Below are 11,075 nucleotides of genomic sequence, written 5' to 3' on the forward strand. Positions count from 1 at the left end.
TTTTCCTTGATGTTTAACATTGCCGAGAAAGATGAGAGGAACTTTGCTTTTTCATTATACTGAAGAGATGCATATAATGCCGCATATTTAAATTATAAATCAGGTCGCTATCTGCCAACTGAAAGCAATATCAATTAGAACTTAGGTGGATTAAGCTTTAAAATGCCTTATATTTAATGACAAAAGTATGACTGTTAATCTCCACAGCCATCAAAGGGATAATTTAAGGCAGCAAGAAATCAGAGAATGATGTCACAAAAATAGGCCCTTGCAGCTTTTTGGATAGTATTATCGTAATTAATGTACTTCGAATGACTTTTTTGTGGATTATGGGCTTTCACAAAAGCATTTATTGCGGGCATAAAATATAAAACTGTAAAGAGTGGGTTTGACTAGGGTTGACTGGAGGGTCCTTACCCTTTCTGCTCAGTAATTCCTGTAAAATAATAGTTTCATTTACAGGCGCAATTTATAATGTTGAATTTATGCCAGTTCATCTGATATAAATCATGGTAATAGCATGATCTATTGTATGTCACTTGAGCGAATGCAAATTAAATATCGTTAAATTAAAGAAAAACTGTTAAAATAACATTAGGTTGTAACTAGAGCTGCTGGAATAAAGGAAATGTGGGGTTAAGGATGAAATTTCACTACTGTAGGTCTCAATCTGATACTGGAATGTGTTGCCCCAAGCAAACATCCATACGCAAATAAATAAAATTTAAAAAACGGGAATGTGGAATTATGGACAAAGTTATAAATCCACTCCAAAGCATTCTTTCATTTTAATTTCTAACCACAGCTCTAAAAATTAAATAGCTGTTTTTCTCCAGAGTTTTGCTTGCTGTAATTCTTTAATGTCTTACTCAGCAATTGGAAATTAAGTTTCTTCTTTAACTACTTTTTTTTTCTTTTGATTCATAGGCTTTTTTTTTTTTTTTTCTTTTTTTTCCAGGAGCACTTTCAACAAAGCTATTGTTTATTCACTCTTCTGGACCCCAGCATCCCTCTGTTAACAGGCACGGGGGTCAGTCAGGCCGGCAGCTGCTGCCGATTCTTTTCACTGCTTCTACAGTGGGATGTTCTGAGGCCAAATTCAGCAGAGCCGGTCATTCGCTTCAGTTCTCGAATGTGGTTCTGGAAAACCCGGGTCACTAACAAACAGAAGCCATTAAAATGCATTTATCAGACAAATATACTTCTTCCCGCAAATCAGAATTCTCTTTAGTCCATCTCAGAAGTTGACTGCACCTCGTGTTCAAAACCAAACAGAACCATCGTGCTAAGATACATACTGGGTGTGGGGGGGAGGGAAGGGAAGGAAAAAAGCAGGGGCACAGAGAGCGAGAGGAAGAGAGGCAGGCTAAGGTGAAACAGGGGTACAGGCAATATTTCTCTTTTAGTTAAAAAAATCTATTACAAACCATATCATCGGTGGATCACAGTTGGTAAGGAGTGAGTTGGGACTCGGGGGTGTGTGTGTGTGTGTGCGTGTGCATGTGCGTGTTCTGTTTCATGCGTAAACTAGCACATTGTCAGAGCTCAATAAATGATGGATGACAGGGTGACATAACCATTATAACATCAATTAATTTGCTGTCAAGAAAAAGTGGGCCCTTCAGATTATCCAGCCATAATTGCCTTGGCTTTGCTAACTTCTCCCCTTTCTGTAACAGGTTATGTGAGTGGTTATCAACACATATGCCTCAGACATATTCAATAAAAGGCTGCATTTTCTCCCCACATGCCATGATAGAAAAGGAAAAAAGGAAAAAATTTATTGTGGTGACTAGTTACCTGTTAAGATGTGAATATGTGGTCATCCTGAGAGACCAGTGAATCAATGTGGGGGTTGTAAAAGAGAACACTTGTCGTAGTGCTGGTTAAACTGGGTTTGAAGATGAGCTGTGAAGCCAACACTTATTAAGCACTTACATGCTAGGCATATACTAAGCAGGGCCAGGGCTAGGGTAACTGATGTGAGGCACTCACTGTGGGTACAAAATTAGAGGTGGGGAACACACATTAAAAACCTCAGTAATCAAGATAACTCACATTTTAATACACTATTTTAAAAAATTAAAGTCAACATAAAAATCTATAATGAACAAAATATCAAAATTTAAATAAAGACAGTGCCGTGTAGAGCCATATTGGAACCTGAAACAAAAAGGGAAAAATGTGCATTTCGCATTATGCATGCTCGTATGTATTTTTTTAATTGTTAGTTTTTCCCCCCAGAACATTAAAGAAATTGAAAAAAAAAAAACTAAAAATTTGACAAGTAGGTGTATTAAAACTCATAACATTAAGTTTAAATATTTTATTTTTGTCCTAAACAAAATTGATTATAATTTCATGTTTCTGGCTTGAATGGAAGCAAAATCATCCTTTTCATTTCATCAACATTTTGAAAATCTAATTCTGAAAAAAATTAACCATTAACAAATACATAAAAGCATGCATATAGGAGTGCACGTTTTTTGTTCTGCCTGATTCCAGTATGAACTCACATGGAGCTGTTACTGATCCTACTTTCATGTAGAATTTTGACATTTTGTTCATCATGGATTTTTTCCCATTAATTTTGTTTTTTTTAAAAAAATGTTGCATCAAAATATGATTTATCTTGATTACTGAGTTTTTTTGGCATCCCCCTAAATTCTATGCTCAAGGCAAGTGCTTCACCCCCCTCTCCTGGTCCCACAACTACAGCACTTCACATGTTATGCATTTAATCTCTCGGTACATGCACTGGGTAGGCCTTACTATTATGCCTAGTTTGCAGGTGAGGAAGCTGAGTGGGGGGGGGGCTTTCAGTGCCCACCTCCCATCCCCCAGGGATTCACAGTTCCCTGTATTCCAAAGGTGACTGCAGGCCCCCGCGACTCTGCCCCAGGGCCCCTTCCCTGGTCTCCGGGGAATGGTCTGTCAGCGTGGGTGAAGAGGTGCTGCCGTGTCAAGGCCTGTAGGGGCAGCCCCCCACCCCTGCTGGCAGAGGAGGAACACCCCCGCACCCCGCCTTCCTTGCCGGGTGGGGCAGCACTGAGGCTTGCCACTTGCTTTGGCCTCAGCAGTAACCTGCTCCTTCCCACATTGAGCTCCCTCCCTTCCCTGTCTTGCTTCCTACATCCTGACCAGTGCTTTTTGGGATCACCTCCCAAATAAACAACTTGCCCTCAAAACCTCAGGATCTGTTTTGGAAGAACCCAACCTAAGATGCTGAAGCACAGAGATGTAGGGTAAGTAACTCAGAGTTTATACATCTAAGATGATGTGGAAGAGCAGGAAGTCACACCAAGGGAACCAGCCTCCAGGGTCTGCGTTCTTACCCACATTCTGCCAACACTTTGGCGAACTCCAGCTTATGGGCCAAATATGGCTCACTGCCTATTTCTGTCTGGCTGTGAGCTGTGAATTGTTTTTAACTTTAAAAAATAGTCAAAAAATAATTATAAAAAAGAAAAATTACATTTTTTTGATGTGTGAAAATAACATGAAATTGAAATGTCAGTCTATAAATAACATTTTATTGGCACACAGCTATGCCCGTTCATTTACATATGGCCTGTGGGTCCTTTCCAGCTACAATGGCAGAGTTGAGTAGTTATGACAGAGACTGAATAGCCTGCAAAGCTAAAAATATTTACAAACTTTCACAGAACAAGTTTGCAGAGCCCTGCCCTACTGCCTTTCTATTCCAGGTTTGTAGCTTATTACTTGGGTGGCCTTAGACAGGTTCCTTTACTAACTTCCCTGAGTTTCAGAATTTGTAAATATAAAATGAGATAAACAATTGCTTCCTTAAAGTACTTGTGAGGATTTAACATTTGAGGTAGTATTTGCAAAGCACACAGTTCACTTCCTATAAACCTAATTTCCATTTCTACCAAAGTAAATTTTATGAAAATATCGTTATCTAAGTTGTCTCTTAGTCTATGAAAGCCCTATTTAGCTAGTAATCAGCAGATTTTTCTGAAGGGTTGGTCTGGGATGATGTTTACCTTCTATAGTTAATGGTGGGCCTAATTGCTTGTTAGCTGCAGATTCCTTTAAAGTTGGGCAAGACATGGGAAAGCAGAGAAAACAAATGCATAAAAACAGAGCAGCATGGAAAATGTCAGGGGTAGTATGTGAGAAACTGGAATCAATATTCAAAACGCATGCATGTCTCAATTTTTCTTCGTTAATTTGTCACTGTTTTGAAAAGTCTAAATTATGCTTGCAAAAACTTAATGTATGCATACATATGTATGAAAGTGTACAACTTAGCATGGGCGACACAGACGTGCACAACAGTAGGTTTTGCTTAGAATAAGAGGCAGAAGCAAGAGGTAAAATGCATTTCCTTGCAGCAGTGGAGTGGTGGGTCACTGCAGTAGACCCTCTCAGGAACGGGTAAACAGACTGATGGGGAACAAAGTGTGCTTCCAACATTTCTCTTAAGTCCATCTCCTTTGCTCCGTTGCTCAGTCCGGGCTGCCTTCAGCTCTCTCCCGGCTTATGGCTTCCCAACCCAGTCTCCTTCCCCCACAATGATTTTCAACTGGGGTGATTTTTTCTTCCCGGGGGACATTTTTTTTTTTTTTTTGGAACCATAACCAGGAAGAAGCTACTGATATCTAATGGGCACAGGTCTGGGATGGTGATAAAATCTTACAATGCACAGGGCAGCCCCCTTTCCTAATAAAGAATTCTCCAGCCACAAATGTCAAGAGTGCCTAGAATCCCTGCTCTCGTCACCCCCTCCAGTGGGTTCTAGATTCAGCAGCCAGAGTGCTTTTTACTTTCTAAAATGTAAAGTTTAGACTGGTCATGTCACTTCCTTGCTTATGATGCTTTGTTGTGTTCTCATTGCTTGTAGGGTAGGACCTGCATCCTTATTCATGATTACAAACCTCCCTGGCCTGTTTTCTCTTTCCTCCTCCCACTCTGTCCTTGTTTAGCTATAGGCTTTGCACAAGCTGTTTCCAAAAGCTGAGGCACTTTCCCTCAGCCCTCTTCACCTTTTCCTGGCCGACTCCTATGCGCCAGTCATGTCAAACATCAGCTGACAGTTTAGCTCCCGTGAATGGCAGCTACCATCTCTCTGACATGATTCTTAATCCCTTTCATTGTAATTGCTCGATCCATTATCTGCATTTCTATTTAGACTGGACACTCTCTGAGGGCAGAGATGCTGTCTGTCTTTTTCACTATTACATATGCAGTGTCTGGCACACAGAGGCTTTCAGTAACTATTTATTGATGAAAGGAGTACTTACACTGGTTTGTTTATATGAGATGGTCTATTTGGAATGTTAAGACATTTACAAGTGCAGACAGTTGTGACAATTCATACTTCTGGTTTGTGATAATACTGGTGTGCCATGTAACTCTACTAACTGTAAAGTAAGGAAAGGAAGTAAGCAATCCAAAATTGTGGAATTCAAGCAATGTACATTAACAGACTGTTCTAGATCCTCTGGAGAGGATGGAGGAGTGCTGGTTAATTTAATAATAGTAATTTAAAAAATAAATTAATAAAAACATCACTAGACAATAAGCAATGTCACTGTCAAGATCTTTGGAGGGTCTAAGATTTTACATTACTTGCTAGATAACAAGTGAGTTCCAGGGATGCTGGCTGAAGACACAAAACTCCTGGGTCAGAGACAAAAGATTTAGTTACTCACAGCACAGCAGGAGGAGCTTCATATTTGTGTCTGTTCCCTTTGCCTGCAAGTCCCGTGTAGCCACTGGGGAGTGGCCTGGGTAGATTCTGCACAAGCAGCAAGTTTATGCTACAGCTGGGGATCCCCAAGTTTAAGAAACCTCCAGTATTACAAAGGAGCTACTGGTAAATCTGCCCAAATGTTGCTTTAGACCAAGATACCATTTTTATTTCCCAGGTCAGGAAACAAATCTGCTTTCTGCCCTGGAGGAAGACAGGCTATTTTTCAAGGCTATACACTATACAAATATTCTTGAGAAGACAGTCTGGGGCAAAAGCTGTCACAAGGCATGTAGAAATGCCACGGAGAGTCGCTCCCTCTCCTACAGAGTCACCTTGATTTTAGAATAATCTTCAGACTCAACCTCTTTTCTACCCTTTGAAGTTTGAGATAATAATTCCCTGCATACTCATTTACATGCAAGATAGATGGAATGAAGAGAAGATGTAGAAACATGCCTGGGTTTTCCTGTATCAAATTATTTTCATACACGCATAGATAGAATGTGTTGGCAAACATTCGGAAATGCCTTTCTCTGGGAATGGCACCAGCCATCAAACCATCAAGTCCTATTGATTTCATCTTCCAAATATGTCTTGAATTCATCCATTCACCTTCACCTCCATTACCGCCATTGTTTCAGGCTGCCACTTTCTCTCTTGGAGATTATGGCAATGGTTTCCTAAGTGGTTCTCCCCTTCTGCTCCAGGCACTGCTTAGCTAGCCCCTTGAAGCCCAGTTTCCTTACCTCTGAAATGGACACAGCAATATTCCTACCCCACAGCATTTTTGTGGGAATTACATGGAATGAAGCAAGTCAGCCTGACAAGTACTGAGGCTCAGCCGCTGTTAGCTCTCATGATTTACTACTTCTATATGTGCAAGCCCTGGATTCATAGTCTCTAACTTTGATTTCTTACAACCAACATGAACTCTGAGGCAAAAATCTTCAAAGTGAAGATTTCTTATGAGTGGAATCAAGTAAGGCCAAAGCATTTTGGGCTGAAAGCTGTGATACAAGGAGAAGGGGTTTGAAATTGGGAGAAAGGATAAAATAGATCAGCTGATGCCTACCCTTCAAAGAAACATTATGTTAACTATTCTCCTATTGCAAAGAAACTCCATCTCACTAGGGACGTACATTTGCTAAGTACATCAGAGTTAAAAAAAAAAAAAAAGATTTGAAAGCTATTCTCTATTCTGTGATTAACTGAACATGTTTGGGCCAATAGAGGAGGAATAAAATTACCACACCACTGTATATACGTGAGATAAAATATACGATTAAAAATATTTATTATACTGATGTGGAAAAGAATAATATGTTAAACAGATAAGCATGTAATAATGCATATTTTCCCCATAAAATTTAATTTATCCCTTGGGCCGGGCATAAACTTTCCTCTTGAACAACTTGCTTTCCAACTATAGATTGCTGAGCTAAACTGCTTAGTTTTATAGCAAATTGATCACTACTGTAATATTTCAGGAGCAAAATGATCCTTACCAGTCAGTTTGATTTCAAAGGCCAAAATTTATAGTTTTGTTCCTGATTTAGTGATAAGATTTTTTAACATATTGAGCGTTTTATCACCCTCTATCAGGACATGGAGTTGAACTTACAAATGAAAAAAAAAAAAGGCCAACAAAAAAGAGGCCATAAATAATATACTACAGAATGACAGAGGAGTTTAATATTCCCTTTGGGTCGGTGGGAATTACTCAGATTTCTGTCCTTGTAAACATATGTCCTGGTCTCTACGGAAGATGTGTTATACAATCTTTATGCTCCTGGAAAAGTAGTCATAGACAAAGCTGGAACTCCAGACCACAAGGACTTTGCTAAAGCATAAAGGAAACTTTATTGTATGTATGCTCCCCCGTGTGTCAGCTAGGGTTTATTCAAGGCAGATAAAACGTAGTTATTGGACACTTCTGATATGTCGAAAATAGGTATAGATATTTAATGATGGGAAAGTTCATGACTCAGTAAAGATGACTCCCTAGCTGGTAGCTTAGGACAGAAAACTATAAAACCAAATTATGATAATCATCAGAGTCAGGAGAAAAAAAGTAGGCCCACCGAGCTCTATTTATTGAATTTCTGACTTCATTATACACCACCTACTTTGGAAGCACAGGGAACAGATTTTTGATAATCTCAGTAGATTTGCAAAGTAAAACTATTTTGTGATCACTATAGTGATTTTTTGGGGGGGAAGACTTGGACAAAACGGGCAATAGTAGGGAATAAAAACAGTCCACCTGCCCCATAATCCACTCACACATATCCGGAATTTACTTCTGAAGAGTCGGTTTGACATTAAACTAGTGAAAGTAGACGTGGTTGTCTTGGTTTTTACCACTAACAATCATTTTTTCCCCCAAACAACGTTCCCATCACATAGCAGTGTCTACCTGTCCTGACATAAAAGTTAAACCATTGATCTGGGGCTTAAATAGGACTTTGAGCTGCAATGGTCTGTTTTATCACACGTACCTTATGTGCTGAGTCAGCAAGGCCAAATACACTTCCAGTAGACATCACATCTAGACAGCGGGGGTCCTGCCAGTTCTTTATTTTTTAACCTTCACTCAGATCTGTGTTTTAGGGAGTGGGGCAACATTTTCTACCTGTGACATTAAGAGTATCTATGCCTTGGACAGTGCCCTTGGCTGACAGCTCTTGTGGATGATTTTATGTGGAGTATCAGCACTTGCTCTGCCAGGTTACAGAGCTGTTAGCATGAATAAGATGCCTTTTTTGGGTATGCTTGCTAACATTTACAGAGTTCTTACTATGTGCTTAGGTTTTTTTGTTTGCTGAACATTCTTTGATTTTATTAAAAAATTTTAAACCACTCTGTAGCATTAAGGTGTGGCTGCAAAAGCTGTGATGTACTATATAAGTCTTTATTACTCTTGCTTGAGGGGGGTCAGCTAAGTGGCCTTTGTCTGGATTGCTCACATATCTGGGTATCGGCTGGGGCCACTGGGTGATGGATGACTTGTCTCTGCCCCACACTTCCATCCTCCAGCAGCCTGGCCGGGACATGTTCTCATGATAGTGGCAGAAGGCCGAGCAGGACACACAAGACTCTTGAATCCCAGACCCAGAACTGGCACATCATCACTTCCATCGAACTCTATTGGCCAAAGCAAGTCAACAAAGTCAACCCAAGTATAAGGGATTCTTCCTGTTTACTGAGAAACACTGTAGAGTGATCGAGCAAAGGGTGCAGATACAAAGATGGAGAAGAACTGGGGCCTGTAACTGAATCCACCATGCAGCTCATTTAATCCTGACCATCATGGAGTGAGGTAGGTACTGTTATAGTTCCCATTTTGCAACAGAGGGGATTGAGGCACAGGGTGCGTGAGTAAACAGCAAAAAGTCCCCAACCAGAAGCGGAGAGAGCCTGGGCACCTGATATTGTACTAGACAATCTGATTATAAGAAACATGAAACCTGTAGCTCATCGACTCAGGCTTTTGAAATTTATACTCACACTCCAGTGGTGGAGTGAGTACACATTGTAGTTTGCAAAGTAAGATGCACAATAGAACTGTATTCTTTAGATTTCAACCTGATTGTTAACCTGGAGCTCCCATTCTGCTGAGATGGCAGAAAATTCAAACTGAGTTCTTCCTGGAGAGTCCCTCCTATTATGGACATCTGTCATTGCTCCTGGCTGCTGAGCATCTGTCTGCATTCCCTCCTCAAGTCAGAGGAACCCTCATGTTTACAAGGCCGAGCCCATCTTCCACTTCTGATGATGGAAAAAAACAGGTAAGTACTCTCCCAGCCTCCTTGGAAGTTCCAGATTCCAACAAGAAGCTTGTGACAAGAAAAGGCAGGGCTCACACAGAATCCATTCTGGCAGCAGATCATAGAAAAGGCAGTGGTCATATCCTGGTAGGGGTAAAAGTTGTTCTGACATCAGTGCCCAGCGTCCAGCACTGTTTAAACTACAGTGTCCGTGCCCAATGCTGGCTGTGGGGGGAAGTGTCACCATGGGACCTGCCTCGCAGTGCAGTTTTAGGCATTGTTCTGACTGCAAATCCTCCAAACCTGGTCATTCAGAGCTCCTGGGAGTTTCTGTGAGCTACAGAGAATCCGTTAAAACTTTTTTTTTCTCTTGTTGAAATCAATCAGAACTTGCTTCTCTTACTTGCAACCATGAGTCCTGATCCCTCCTGGTTTGAGCCACAGTTTTGGGGCCTTGCTCTGGACCTGGACATGAGGTGAGTCCCTTGATCTACTGGCTTTGGAACACATAGGCTCCTGCAGGCATGTCCATTGCCCAATTTGCTTGACAAATGCAGCAGCTCCTTGTTACCTCTCTGCCATGTTTGGGATGAAGGGACTTTGGGGAAGATACTCATGGCCCCATCCGCATAGACTTGCTATGTGAGCATTTATATTTTGGGGGACCTGCTGCCTCTGTAGGAGGTTATAGGAAGTGAAGTAAAGGCCTCCCCCCTCTCTGAGCCCATGGACCATCTTCTTTCTCTCTTTTGCTTACATTCATCTCCAGCCTGGAAGGAGTCTCTTTCTTTTCTGGGGAAATCCCTTTTCCTACACATTTTGTCCAATATACTTTGGGTTTGTTTTCAAACTTCCTCTTTCTCTTTTAAAAGTCACATTTATTAATAGCAAGATTTTGGAAAAAGGCAAAAAACCTGGAGAACAACCTGGAGATTAAAAGCGAGGAAAGAGGAGGACAATGTGGGAGAAAACTCTGCTTTTCCACAGGGTAACATCTTACAGCGTGAGTGCAAGGTGCCTCTGGCAGGGCAGGTTTCCAAACAGCCTGGCACAGTTTTGGTCAACTATTCTGATCTCACGTCCTGACATTTATTCCCTTTGCTGCTCCACAGAACCTGTGTTCTCCTGAACTGTCACCAGCAAAGCCCATTAATAATTCCCAGGAAATAAAAATAGGATCTGGGTAATAAAATAAAGTCTAACCTGTTTTTTCCTCTTTGTGCTTTGTCTGGCTTCACTGGCTTGTTCGGGGCCACATGCAGAGGCCTCACATCTGGCCCTTCAGACAGGCGTTCCTCGTGCAAAACGGCCACACCGCCACCGCCGCTGCCTGCGCCTCAGCTGGGCAGGCTGTGTGCAGAAGCTGCGCACGACATTCAAGATGGTGGCGGGGGATGGGGTGCGCATGTGCAGAGACGCTGAGCCCGCCCGGCACCGCCATCTGGAGCCGGAAGCTGCGCAGTTGTGCCCGCCCCCGTGAGGACTCGGCCCTCCCCGCCCCGCCCCCGCTGACTGGATCCCTACAAAGCAGCCCCGCCCACCGCCTGTCCCACGAGCGGGTGCTCTAGACCTCACACTTCTCCGTCCTT

At 41.8% G+C, this 11,075-nt stretch overlaps 1 long non-coding RNA gene across 1 annotated transcript; it reads right to left on the reverse strand.

The window, feature by feature from the left end:
- Window positions 1-774: 774 nt before the first annotated feature.
- Window positions 775-10,846, reverse strand: LOC116657777. The gene is made up of 2 exons (XR_004312909.1): window positions 10,690-10,846; window positions 775-1,157 (listed from the first exon to the last, which is right to left on the reverse strand). It is a non-coding gene; the product is annotated as an uncharacterized LOC116657777 (long non-coding RNA).
- Window positions 10,847-11,075: the final 229 nt, after the last annotated feature.

The sequence above is a fragment of the Camelus ferus genome, chromosome 19 (genome assembly GCF_009834535.1).
Source record: "Camelus ferus isolate YT-003-E chromosome 19, BCGSAC_Cfer_1.0, whole genome shotgun sequence".
Classification (NCBI taxonomy): Eukaryota; Metazoa; Chordata; class Mammalia; order Artiodactyla; family Camelidae; genus Camelus; species Camelus ferus.